Below are 13,662 nucleotides of genomic sequence, written 5' to 3'. Positions count from 1 at the left end.
AGAGCGGCAGGGTAGGTGAGGGTTATGGAAGACTGGAGCAGTGCATACGCGCTAGCTTTTGGGTAAAGATTCACAGAGTGAAGGCCTGGTGGGTCCTGGTTTCACAGGAGAGTCTGAGCTGTTGCAGCAGGTAGGTATTGTCTGTGTGGCCTGCGTTTTCCATGACTGGCTCAGGAAGGCCAGCATTACCACTCGCTATGTGGGTAGTGGGCTGTGGGTGTGGGAATGCAGGGTCAAGTGATAAGGGACCCCTTGTCCTTCTGGCCACAGGCCTGGGATCATGCCTGCCTCTTCTTGCCTGTCTCTGATAAATCTGGCATTTACCTCCTTTATTGTGTTTGCCTGCTCAGCTTAATAGCTTTAAAGATTTGGGCAGCCATGCACCCGCTCTTCTTAGCACACTGATTATAAGCCGATTCTGAGAGTGGGTGCTGACACAGAGGAATGGTTTTGACGTCATCTGTATCATCACGGTCAGATGGTTTGCTACAGAAAACAAATCCAAGAAGGGGAGGGGCCCACTGTGAGAGTGATGTATTCTGTGCTTCCTACTGGTTCCCAGTGTTAAGACAAACACTCCTTAATTTTCTTGTATATTTCATTTTAAAGGGATTTGCATTGCGTCTGATGCTATAAAATATTTTCATGCATTTTGGAAAGAGGCCAAAGCCTGTTCCCAACGTTGATGTGTTTGCCTGTCTCTATCTTTCTCTCTTTCCAGTAAGTACTAGGAATTGAGCTCAGAACCATCTTGCTGAGCGAGATTCTCAGCCCTTTTTTTTGGATTTTGAGACAGGGTCTCAGTGAGTCATGGTTGTCCAGGCTGGTCTTGAACTGGCCATTCGCCTCCCGGAGTGCTGGGATTATAGGTGTACACCGTCATGTTTAGCTCCAAGGTGTTCTCTTATCATCTGGGGAGAGAGATGGCTTCGTATCAGTGGTGGTAATCAACTGACCAGGTCTGGTTCAGTTTGCTGTGGGCAGGAGCTATGTAGCAGGTTCCTGCTTTAGACTTTCGATTTGCCCTCCATCCCACACAACCTACTGAACACACCAATTCTGCTGTGCCCTGTACCGCTGGCTGTGTGAGTTTCCTGGTTAATAGACAGGACAAGAAGGATTTCATCACCGTGCTTCCCTCGAGAGACACTGTCTTGGTATTCCCAAGACCACACCCAGGCGGGCTGATGTGTTAGTAGTGCTCAGCACTTAATTACACTCAGGGTTTAAGCACCTGAGGACTGGGATACACAGCTTGGTCAGCAAAGGGAAACAGCCAAGTCCAGGCTTCTAGGGCTCCTCCCCTGCGCAATCACTCAGGACAGTCTTAATGCTCCCTGCGACAGTGGTGACTGCGCATGTGACGTGTTACTGGCCAGGGACGCTCACAGGACACTCAGTGCCCAGGGTTTCTGTCGGGAGGGTTGTTATGTTGACATCTTCTCCCTATCATGTGTTAGACTCCAGCGTGAAGCACATTTTTTGCTGTAGCAGTTTAGGGTTGCACACTGAACCTCTCTTACCTCTTTTGGGAATAGGGAATGCTCCCCAAGCCCCAAGCATCCTGGTATTAGCTGAGAGCTGTCCCCTCTAGGCAGGCCTTTCAAAGGACAGCAGTCAGGCCTGTGTCCTTCGTGGAGATGTGGATGGGAATGGAAGGTGAGACTGGCGATGAGTCTGTCCATGCATCGCAGGGCACAGTGCCACTGCAGAGGGCAGGAATGGGCTGGGGTTTTGGACCTCAGTCTCATTGTGAGGATGGTGAGCTCCTTTTCTGTCATCATAGGGTAGAAGAGGGTGGTGGTACACGTGGGAAGGAGTTCAGAGCCCTGTTCATTCATCCATTGTTCATTCCTAACATGTACTTATTGGTGCCCTTACACTGGCAGGAACTGTGCCAGTACTTGTGATACAGTGGTGGGCAGGACAGTGTCTGACTCAGGAGACCCGGGTTCTATAGGGAGATGGACAGGTACACAAGTGATTCAGTTATTGTGGTAGGCATATACCAAGGCCATGGGGCTGCTCCTGAGCCTGGTGGGTAAGGTAGGGACTTTGTAATCAGACCAATACTTCTATTGCTTATTCCCTGTGCAGCCTCAGTCAAGTTAGTCACATGATATGTAGGAGTCTTCATCTCACAACCAAGAATTCATTGCCACTTCTTTTTTTTTTTTTTTTTTTTTTGCCTTTTTCGTTTTTATCGGTACCAGGGATCGAACTCACGACTGCCTGCTTGCAAGGCAGGCGCTTATGCCGCTGAGCTAAATCCCCAGCCCCTCATTGCCACTTCTTAAATCCGTTGAGGGAAGTAACAAGACCTAATATAGAAAGTACACATTGGGGCCGGGGATTTAGCTCAGAGGCATAAGCACCTGCCTTGCAAGCAGGTGGTCATGAGTTTGATCCCCGGTACCGATTAAAAAAAAAAAAAAAAGAAAGAAAGAAAGTACATATTTCAGTGACTGGAAAGTGGAAATGGTCATGAATTTGTGGTTTGCTGACTTCTGGCAGGGGTGGTGGTGTCCGAGGGCCTGGCTCTCTTGCTGCCCAGATAGACCTAAAGGTGCCCTGCTTACCCCAGGCCCTGGGCTCCCAGGTGCACTGCAAGCTGTGGCGCTCAACTTCCTGCTCCTAGAACCTGCTTTGCTGCCTTATTTCTCTCCTTCTTCCGGGTACTTTGCTCTCTGCCTGGGAAGCCCCAGATTTTTTTAGTCAACATAAGGAATATCTACTCATATATATTTATTTTTTTACCTTAAAGGCTAAACAAAAAGGATGAAAACAATGCAGAATTTCAAAAAAGTAGGAAATCAATACTAGTTAATATATTGCATATTGTTATCTGTCTTGTATATAGATACATACACACATGTGTATATATATATATATATATATATATATACCTATATACATACAATATTTTTCCTTCTGTCTTTTCTCCTTTCCCCACCCCAGTTTTTCTTTTGTTTTGCTACTCACACTTTAAGACCCTTCTCATGTGCCCTCTCTGAATCCTTTGCTAAGCTCAGCCCTTAGACAGGGTTGTTGACTCTCTCCTCTGTCCCTATCCCTTTCCCAGGTGCCTTACACAGCATGCAGGGTGCAGTCTCTTGGTATTACACAGAATGATTCTTCAGGGCAGGGGTGGCTTGGTCTTACTTAAATGCCCGATGTCAATCTCATAGATGCCCGGTGGTTGTTGAAAGAGTAAATGAATGGCTGAACATGCGATTGGCTTAGGAAACCCAACACAAAACGGGTACAGGGTCAGCAAGATAGGTCTCTGCCCTTGCAGCAGATCTTGCGGTCTAGAGAAAGAGGCAGGCAATAAATAGGTAAATGCATATAGTGTGACTAGGGACTGAGAAGTGCAAAGAGGAAAACAGTGCAGTCCAGTAGGAGGTGTGAGGGCATCTCAAGGAGGATGCCCAAATGGGGCCCTGGGGGCAGCATGGGTGGGAGGGTGCGGTGGGAGGCAGAGAGGCCTGAAGGCCTGGTCAGGCAGGAAGCTGTGGCCCCAGATGGGATGGATAGGTGGGAGAAGGATGCCAACCTCCAAAGGGCAGGAATGTTCAGACACTCGGTGGACACTTGGAAGGTTGTGTGGCCCATTCATGACAGACTGGTGTCAAGTAACCAAGGACCACCTAAAGGAGCAGTACCTAGTGAGCAGAAAGACCTGTCTGAGCTGGATCCAGGACTATGACAGGAGGGGTTAAACATTAACATCTATATTTCGGAATTCTGCAGGCAGAAGTCCACTATCAGGTTCCAAACATGGTTGGGTTCTGGGGAGGGCTGGCTTACTGGCTTCTGGACAGCTGCCCTCCTGTTCTGATCCACACATGGCCTTCCCTGGGTGCCTGAGAGTGGAGAGACAGCCACTCCTTTATAAAAAACACTGACCCCCCAGAGGACTCAGCAAAACCTAATCGGCTTGCAAAAAAGTCTCATCTTTAAATACCATCACACGTTTGGAGTTAGACCTTCAGTTAGTCCTTAACATTCAGTCCTTAACAACCCAGGCCAGAAATGATTTGCTGAGTGTACAGTAACCACAAGTAGTATTTAAATATAGTTTTTGGATGAGCTACACCTAAACGTTTTGCATATAAACACTAAATTTAATCTTCACACAGCCTTACCACATGGGTGCTCCTGTTAGCCCCATTTTACAGATGAGGAAACTCAGGCTCTAGAGAAGTTCATACACTGCTGGGCACCTTACATGCACACAGCAGGTTATGTGTAAAGGTGGATTCTTATCCATCCAGTCTGGTTTTAGACTCTAGAGTTTTAACTGTTACATACATCTGCCTTTTAATGAGGAAGAGAACACTAAATTATTGGGCATCTATCCTTTAGCAATTCCTGAGCGAGGAAGGATACTATAGCTATAAGAATAAATACGACATTATACCTACTTCTTAGGCTGGCTAGATGCTTAGGGCGATGGATTTGTAAAAATATAATTTCTTAATGTCAATTAAAAGAAATGTATGTAGGTATATATTTATTTATTGCTTGTGGTACTGAGGGTTGAACCCAGGGCCTATGTACTGGGCTACATCTTTAACCCCTTTTTATTTTTAATTTTGAGACAAGGTCTTATGAAATCACTCAGTGTCCTGGGCAGGGCTCCTGTCCAGCCTCCTAGAGAGCACAGAGACTGCCGGCCTTCCTCACTGCATGTGCTCTCATGCCCAGCTTAGGTCTCTAAAATCAGTGTGATTTTTCTGTAGCAATGAAGCCAAGGTAATTGTGCATTACTTTAGTGATTGTTCTCTCTGTATACTTGTTACCTGCCTCCTAGAATTTGCCCCTTATCATCTGGGCATTTCCTAACTGGGTATTGGAGCAGGACAGATTCCTCCCCTGCCTCAGTGGGTTTGACACCAGTTAGTGATCTTGTTTTTCTTGGCTCTGGCCTCTTGGCATCTCTGCTGACCACTGTCTTTGAAGGCTGGCTGGGCTGACTTCCCAGCTCCTGTCTCCAGATGTGTTCGCTTAATTTTATAGACTTAAGGACTGGTCCACTTTTGTTGTTTTGTAATGGGTTCTTGCTATGCAGACAAGGCTGGCCTTGAAGTAGCTTTATAGCCCAGACTGGCCTCAAACATTTGATCCTCCTGCCTTAACCTCTTGAATGCAGGGATTACAGAGAACTGGTTCACTTTTTGTCTCTCGATTTTCTAGTATGACTATCAACCCGATATGACCTACGGCTTAGCCTGTTTCCGGAACAGGGACACTAAAATTCATAGTACTATCATGATGCAGTTTGCAAAACTGTAGAACCACCTGTGTATAAAAGAGCATTTTGTTTTTCAGTACTAAGACTGGAACTCAGGGCCTTATGCATGCGAGGCAAGCACTGAGCTACATTGCCAGCCAACCCTGGTACTTTCAGGTGGCCCGTTGGGTCTGCTTTTCTGTTCTCTCCCCCAGTGTTGGGGTAGAATTGATTTCTCTCTCCATCTTGCACAGAGATGCATGCTTGACTTCGGAACATTAATTTTCTCCTGTGTCTTCCTGCCTGGTTGGGAACTTGGTCTCCATCCCCTGGTCCCTTATTGTCATCTCTGTTCTCTTCTCCTTGAGAAGTTGCTTGCTCTGGGATGTGAAGCCAGTGTTCCACAGACACCAGAGCAGACTCCTTGCACAGCCCTGCAGCCCTGTGCAGAGGTCAGAAGCCTCTGTCAGGGCCTCCTAATAGTCGGTGTTATAGTCAGTGGCTTGCAAGGGACTAGATTTGATACAGGACACATAAATTTAAAGGTGTATCTGATAATATTTATCCGAAAAGTCAAATGCAGAAGAATGTAAGAGTTTGGTCTGCATACTGTAGACCTGAAGGATCCTGCTGAGGGCCTGGATCCCATGGCAGTGTCCTGCCCAAGTCCAGCCAGAAGGCCAAAGCCCATGGCAATGTCTCACGCAAGTCCGTATGGAGGATTGGCACCAGGAAGGTCCAAAGGCCAGTGGTGGTAGCTAGAAAGCCTATGCCAGAGGGATGAAGGGTTTGTGCCAGCAGGCTGAGGGATCTGCCCTCAAGCCAGGAGCGACTCTCAAGGTAAGGACCAGAGCTCCCCCAAAGTGAACCACAGCCTCCTTAGCAACATTGAGGACCTCAGCCCCTCTTCCAAAGACAACAGCCAAGTTGTATCAGCAAAGCCAGCTCCAAGAAGGCTCCTCCTGGGAAATCAGCAGCATACAATCTTCCCTTCCTATTCTTCTTTTATGTCATTTGCAACAATCTGCAGATGGGTCTTGCACGCTCAGAACCACACTGACTCGGCTCAGCTGTGCCTTCCCACGCAAGTCAAACATTAGTGAACCCACCATGGTGGGTTTAGCTTCTTCCTCTTGAGTTTGGATAGATTTGGCTTCTGCTTCCAGACACGAGATCTTTTTCACAGTATCAGACACTGCCTTGTCTTAAATGTGAAGCATCTCAGATACCATGAAGTATGTGCTGGACCAAATCATGGGGCTAGAGATGCTCAGGCCTTCAGCTACTTCGGGCATTTCTTGTTTTTGTCTCATTGCAAAACTTATGGTAGAATCTCCTCCTTCTCCTCTTCCCTTCCCTCCACTCTTACTTGATTCAACTTTTGGCAGTGTTTTAGGTACACTTATGCTCTTGTAAGCCCTGTATTCTTGCTGGGGTAAAAAAGGACAAGACTAGGGTCTCCTTGTCTTCCATATTCCCACTTGATACAATACTCTCATTCCCAGTTCATTTACTGCAGTCCTAACCCCCAGTATCGCCAGTGTGACCTGATGTTTTATTTTGCGTTTTGGTTCTGGGGATGAAACTCAGGACCTTACACATGCTAGGTACATACTACCATTCAGCCTCGCTCCTAGCCCCACGTGACATTACCTGGAGACAGTCTTTACAGGGGGAACAACAAGTGAGGCCATCAGAGTGGGCCCTGGTCCAACATGATGGGTGTTCTTACGAGAAAAGGAAACGTGGACAGACACAGAGAGAGAGAAAACGTCATGTGAAGATGCAGGGAGAAGATGGCTGCGCACACCCAGTTGAGGTCAGAGTGGGTCCCACATGGCCTCTGAAGGCCCAGCCTTGCTGGCACCTTGGTCTTGGACTTGTAGGTGGGAGATAATACATTTCTTCATTTTCCTTTTAAGACAAAGTCTCGGGATGTTGCTTGGACTATGTTTGAGCTCAGTCCTCTTGTCTCAGCCTCCCAAGTAGGTGGGATTATAGCTGTGTGCCTCTGTGCCCAACTCCTAGATATAGAGGTGCTCACTTGTAATCCTGGCTACTTGGCAGATTGAGGCAGGAAAATTGTGAATTCAAGCCCAATCCGGGCAGGGCAATTTAGCAAAATCTTACCTATCATCTATCTATCTAAATAAGTAAGTAAATTTCTGTTAAGCTATCCAATCGTTGGTACTTTATTATGGCATTCTTAGCAAACTAATACAGACAGAATAAGAAATTCTGGGGCTGGTATATGACTAGTGGTACAGTACTTTACCTAGCATATGTGCGGCCCTGGGTTCAACCGCCAGCATTATCAGAAAAAAAGAAAAGAAAGGAGAAGGAAAGAAGAAAGGAAGGCCAGGTAAAAGAAAGACCAGGCATGGTGGAACGCACCTTCCAGCACTTGGGAGGCTGAGGCAGGAGGAGTGTCGGGAGTTTGAGGTTAGCCAGGGCTACATAGTGAGTTCAAGGCCAGTGTAAACCACCCCCTGTCTCAAAAAATTAAATAAATAATAAATAAGGGGCGGGGGATTTAGCTCAGCGGCATAAGCGCCTGTCTTGCAAGCACGCAGTCGTGAAGTTCAATCCCTGGTATCAATAAATAAATAAATGAGAGAGAGAGAGAGAGATTGGTTGATTGCCTAGAACTAAGAAATATTAATAAGACAGCTACCATGGCACACATCCTATCTCCAGCTGATTTCCAGGGGTGGTGAGAACAAGTTACACATCATCAGGTTATTTTTCCTTGTACTCTGTAGGGCCTTCTGGATTCACTAAGAATACACCTTCATGGCAGGAAGTGGCCACTTCCTGGGGCCCTACTATGCACCTGGAGGACCAGCTGGGGCCACTGAGCTGGGTTCTTCCCAGGGCCAACCTGCACTTAGCAAGTAGGCACACGCTGTAGAGAGGGCTGTGGACAAGCCAGCCTCAGTGTGGAACTCGGACCTAACTGGTTTGCCTGCCTGCCTCCCTCCCTCCCTCCCTTCCTTTCTTCCTCACCCTCCTTTCTTGGGATTTAAACTAGCCCTCTTCCTGCCTCAGCCTCCTGAACAGCTTGGATTACAGGCATCACCACTGTGCTCAGCCTAACTAACCTTTTTCCCGTGGCCCCAGAGAAACCGCTCTTCTGTGCACATGCTTTTAATTCAACATTTTAACAATGCTTGCAAGTTTTTATTAGTGCACGTTTGTCATATAGCATAGTGATGTTCATTTGGGGAACTGTTACGTGCATATAATGTAGCTTGATCATTTTCAGTCCCATCCCTGATCTGTCAGTAGCTTCAAGTTTTGAAATATTAACCAGAAGGTACTTGAGACAGCCTAACAGCCTAGCAGTCTCAGCCACTGGCAGCAGACAGGGCTGTCTCTCAGTGCTTCTCACCAATATGTTCCCCCCTAGTTCTCAGTGCTGACATGGGGAAGACTTCTTTTCCTACAATTGCAGACAGGATAAGCACAACTTTGATTAACAACCCTAGAGAGCTGTCTCCTTCATGTAGAGAGTTGCAAGTTGTTTTATTTCCTAAGAACCCATGAATTATTATGTATTTATTGTAAGTTATTTGGGAGAGGCAGACAATTAAATGACTTTGACTTTTCATTTTATCTGATTAACTGCAGAGCTTAAAAATCTGGGAACACTAACAGCAGAGGGCTATGGGTTGGAGGACGTTGCAAGAGAGTCAACATTTTTAAAGTCATTTTAGTCTTGCCTGCTGAAAAACAAAGGTTGAGGAAACATTTTCAGTTTGTTTTTTGAGACGGGCTCATCATGTTCTCTGAGCTGTTCTTGAACTCCTGAGCTCCAAAAATCCACCTGCCTTAGCCTCTTGAATAGCTGGGACTATTATAGGGAGAAGTTGGAATACAAAGAAGGTTTCTTAAAGAGGTGTTAGGAATGGAAAAAGGACAGCTGGGATGGGCATAAAGAAGGAGAGAAGAAGGAAGGAAAGGAAAGAGAGAGGCAAGGAGATAACACCCACTGAGTGCAAATACAAAATTTCACATGATGTAAAGCAGCCCCGTGTTGAGGTCTTGATCAGTTTTATAGAGGATGACAGAAGTTTGCAAAACAGAGTCTTTCTCTAGTGTCATGGGGTTGATGTGATCAAGGACCCCCAGGAGTGGATGAAGATATTCATGGCAAACCAGGGGGCAGATGCATGGAAGCAGGAAAAGGTAAGAGGTATGTGCTGAGCAGATGGACTATTCCCATACTGTTATAGCTTGGATCCAGATGTCCCCCAAAGCCTCGTGTGGTCACAGGAGGTGCTTTTTGGATGTGGCTGGATCTAGGGTGTATGATACTGGAATCAAGGATGTAAGGCTGGGATTGATTAACGGTGCAGTGCTAGGGTTAAGGGTGTGAATGGATATCCCTAGATAAGATTTAAGGAACAGAAAGAAGGTCGTCACTTGCCACTCGCTACTTCGCTGCTGGCTGCCTTCTGCCTGCCCGGATTCTCCGTGAACTCTCTCTCTTCTGTGTGCCCCTCTGCCATGCCTCCTTACCTTGGAGCCAATCAACTCGGAACTGAAACCTGTACAAATTGAGCCAAAGCAAACCTTTCCTTCTTTTACCTTTGGATGTAGGGTATTTTGTCTCAGTAATGAGGAAAGTGACTAAGACACATGCACATTGGGTTGGATGGGAGGAAAGGATTTAAAGCATTTTTTTTAAACCACTGAGCTGTACCCCATCCCAAGGGAAGAGTTTAATTTAAACCCAGTAATGATGATGATGATTCTGAAGTGCACTGGCTAATTTGGGCTGAACAGGATGAATTTGGAAGAAGAGCCAATACTAATCTTTTAACTCTTCAATAATTCTTTCATATTGTATAGTTTTCTTATGGTGTCTCTTATAGCAGTTCATCTGCATGGCAAATATGTTAATAGATGCTGTATATGGAGAGGAGAAATGAACTACTTGCATACAATCAAATGGTATGTTTTTAGTACAGCTGAAAAATGAAAAGTAGGTGTTTCCTTGGCTCCTGTAGTTTGAGTTGAGGCTTTTTCCAGCTTCCTGAGAGCAGACCACACCCTGTGGAGCAGACTATTTTGGTCATTATCTCATTTCCAATATTTATACTTCTGAAGTCCAGGAACAGCCTAAACACTGGATGAAGGATGTCCACTCACTCTTGTACTCCAAGGCAAAGAGTAGAAATAATTGGTTCGAAGAGAATGTCAGAGCTGGTGTGGTGGCATGTGCCTGTGATTGTAGCACACTGGAGGCTGCAGCAGGAAGACCACTAAGGGTTTGAGGCCAGTCTGAATTACATAGTCAGACTGTTTCTAAAAAAGACCCAAACAAATAAAAAAATAAGAAACAAACAATATTGGTGTTTTAGAGAAAGATCGAACATTTTGGCTTAAAAGATTTCATTTTGTTTGTTTTTGAGGCAAGATCTCGCTGTATAGTTCAGGCTGGCCTTGAACTCACTATGCTGCCCAGGCTGGCCTCAAACTTGCAGCAATCCTCCTGCCCAGAGTCCTGAGTGCTGGCCTTACAGGCGTGTGCAACCATGCCCCACAAAGGCTTTCTCTTTTGTCTTTCACATTAAACACTTTAAAATTTCTTAAAAATAGATATGTAATAGCTGTAGTTGTAAAAAAATTCTGGAACTCTAAGAGAAATAAATAAATACATGTTTCGTTTTTAAAATACGTATTTCTAAGCAACTTCTGGAATAGTAAAGAAAATGTCTGTACATATCTGAATGGGTTATTTTGATCAAATTAATTCTTTTCTTTACTATTGTCCTTCTGGATTATCATAAAGGACTTCACATACAGATGACATTTAAAAAATGAATAAAAAATTGGAACAATCTCATATAAGGGACAAGGACAAATTCTTTGTAATATTTGTTAAAGCACAGCTACTTTCCTAATGAAAGACTCAATTTTAATTTTGTATGAGAGCAAAATAAAAATAACTTTTTAGAGCTGTATGTTAAATGTTAGAATCCAAAATTCTGGTAGCATCAGATGTGGTGGTGCATGTCTGTAATCCCAGCACACAGGGAGGGTGAGGTGCAAGGTTTACAAATTCAAGCCAGGTGGCAAATTCAAGCCCAATTTCAGAAATTTAGGAATTTAGTGAGATCCTGTCTCAACAAATACAAAAAAAGCCTGAGAAAATAGCTCATTGAGAAAGCCTTGTGCATAAACACACACACACACACACACACACACACACACACACACACACACACCCTCCAACCATCTCAGTCCTTCGTGTGTTGTGGTAGGAGAATCCAGAGTTTGAGGCCAACTTGGGCTACATAATGAGTTCAAGGCCAGCCTGGGCTATGCATTGAGATTTTCTATCTAAAAAACAAGACTCAAAAAACTATCAAGCATGCCATTTATAAAGTACTGTATCATTTTCGTTGTAGTAAAATAGCTTCCAATGAGTGACACGTTTAACTTGATTTTTTTGTTGTGGTTAGCTTCAGGGTTCATTTCTTATTCGAGAGGGGTTGTGTAGTAATTTCATCGCCTGTTATTGGAAACACAATTCCTTAGAACAAAGGCTGCTGTGTGAATGTAATTACATCTTCCTGTGTGATTAAATGAAGGCTGTATTAGAGCATTTTTCAGGGGTGGCAGCTGTAGCCAACCACATTCGAGTTCAGCCCATAAAAGAATTCCTGTGACTAACTGGTACTAATTGTTTGCAGAGCAGCCCGTGGGAGTACTGTTCATGAATACTGTGGAAATGCACTGTTCCAAGACCAAGTGGTTTGCCCCTTGTTTGTCATCACTTTATTGTGGTCAGATTATATTAATTACATAATCAGCCCAAGAGGAGTGGGCGGGCTTAGTCTTTTGGCGGTGGCAGTGGTGGTAGAAAACATGTTCTACTCAGTCTTCGCACCTTGTAAATGGGAAACTAAGGCTTCAGGAGTAGTTGAGAGTTGTCTAAATCACCCACTTTCAATTTCTTTGTCCACAAGTCTGTAACAGATTCATAAACACCATGTGCATATGAATATATTAATTTGTAAGTAATATACTTTAATATAACTTAAAATGCGTTAGTTCCCAAGGTAAACATTACAAATATTTAAAAGCATGAAAACTCATTTTTAAGGGTGAGAGAGTGAAAGGGAAATAGATGGTTTGATATATTCTTCCCAGAGCCCAAAGAATATTGGTTTGTATACAATCCATTTGGAGACCATTGATTTAAGTTGTGTAGGTTAAAAAAAAGAAAGAAAGAACAAGAAAATAAAAATTAAAGAAAAGATAAAACTTGAGAGGGAAAATTCTATAGAAGTGGAGGTGGAGATTCTTGGGGTGGGAGGAGTTTGGGGTATTATTTTGGACATCCGTGTTAATCACAATCAGTACCTATCACTGGAAATCACACTTCCACTTGGTTTTCCCTTTGTATATGGGCCTGTTTAGATAAGGAATAGCATGATTCCTGTGTGTTGCTATAGCACATAAAAATAGCTTAAAGAATGTGGTGAGGCAAAGGGTGTATAAATCTGAACTCAGGGTAGCAGAGACTACTAAATTCACAGAATCAATGTGTTAGTCAGTTCCTAAGTATAACTGGGATCCTCTAGGGTAGCAGTGACCTCAGGCAGAGTTGGATCCATGCTGTGGATTGGTAACTGGTGGTGCTGAGCGTAGATGACCCACCCAAGGAATAAAATGGAGACCTGGAGAGCAAGCTGCAGCATTGTGGGTTCTTGGGAGCGTTGTTTGGACCCATTGGTTCTCCTGGAGGAGCCTGTCGTGCTGGCTTCCCTGATGTGAACTTGGCTGTTGTCGTCAGAGGAGCTCAGGACCTTGTTGCTGAGAATGGCTGAGGTTCACTGTAGGGGAGCTTCGTTCCTTACTTTGAGGATCACTTCCTGGTTCCAGAGGGAAAACTATGTGCTGTTCAATCTCCAGGAGAAGCTTGTGCTGGCTTCCTGATATGAACTCGGCTGTTATTGTTGGAGGAGCATGGGACCTCATTGTTGCTGAGGGTGGCTGTGGTACTTTTTTGGGGAGCCCTGGTCCTTATTTTGAGTGTCACTTCTTGGCTCCACTGTAGAACCCTCAACCTGCTGACACAGATTCTTCGCCCCACTGATACAGACTGTCTAGCTTCCACCCCTGACCTCTGGGCCTTCCCAGCACAGATCTGTGGGATAGACTTGCATGGGTCATTGTCGTGGGCTCTAAGTTTTCACCTGAACCCATGCAGTGTATTGCCATGAGATTCAGGCCTTCCACTGGGTTTTCTAGGTCTTTAGTGTTGTGGACAGATTTCTTGCACTTTCTTTGTATTTGATTCTTTGGGTGACCATTAAAGACAATATTATACATTCTGTGTCCTAAATGTAATTTTTCTCCTTGCAACCCCTGAGTACAACAATCCAGAAATTGAAAAGATGTCATAACATTTA

At 44.8% G+C, this 13,662-nt stretch overlaps 1 protein-coding gene across 1 annotated transcript in view; it reads left to right on the top strand.

Annotated features, from left to right (window-relative positions):
* Tjp2 (tight junction protein 2) overlaps positions 1–13,662 on the top strand; it is a 139,853-nt gene that overhangs the window by 5,909 nt on the left and 120,282 nt on the right. The gene's annotated exons all lie outside the window — the stretch shown is intronic.

Source organism: Cavia porcellus, unplaced genomic scaffold, assembly GCF_034190915.1.
Source record: "Cavia porcellus strain 051 isolate PalLab524CR breed Dunkin Hartley unplaced genomic scaffold, mCavPor4.1 scaffold_1, whole genome shotgun sequence".
Lineage (NCBI taxonomy): Eukaryota > Metazoa > Chordata > Mammalia > Rodentia > Caviidae > Cavia > Cavia porcellus.
Note: the sequence above shows the minus strand (reverse complement) of the source record. Positions and strands in the feature narration are given on the sequence as shown.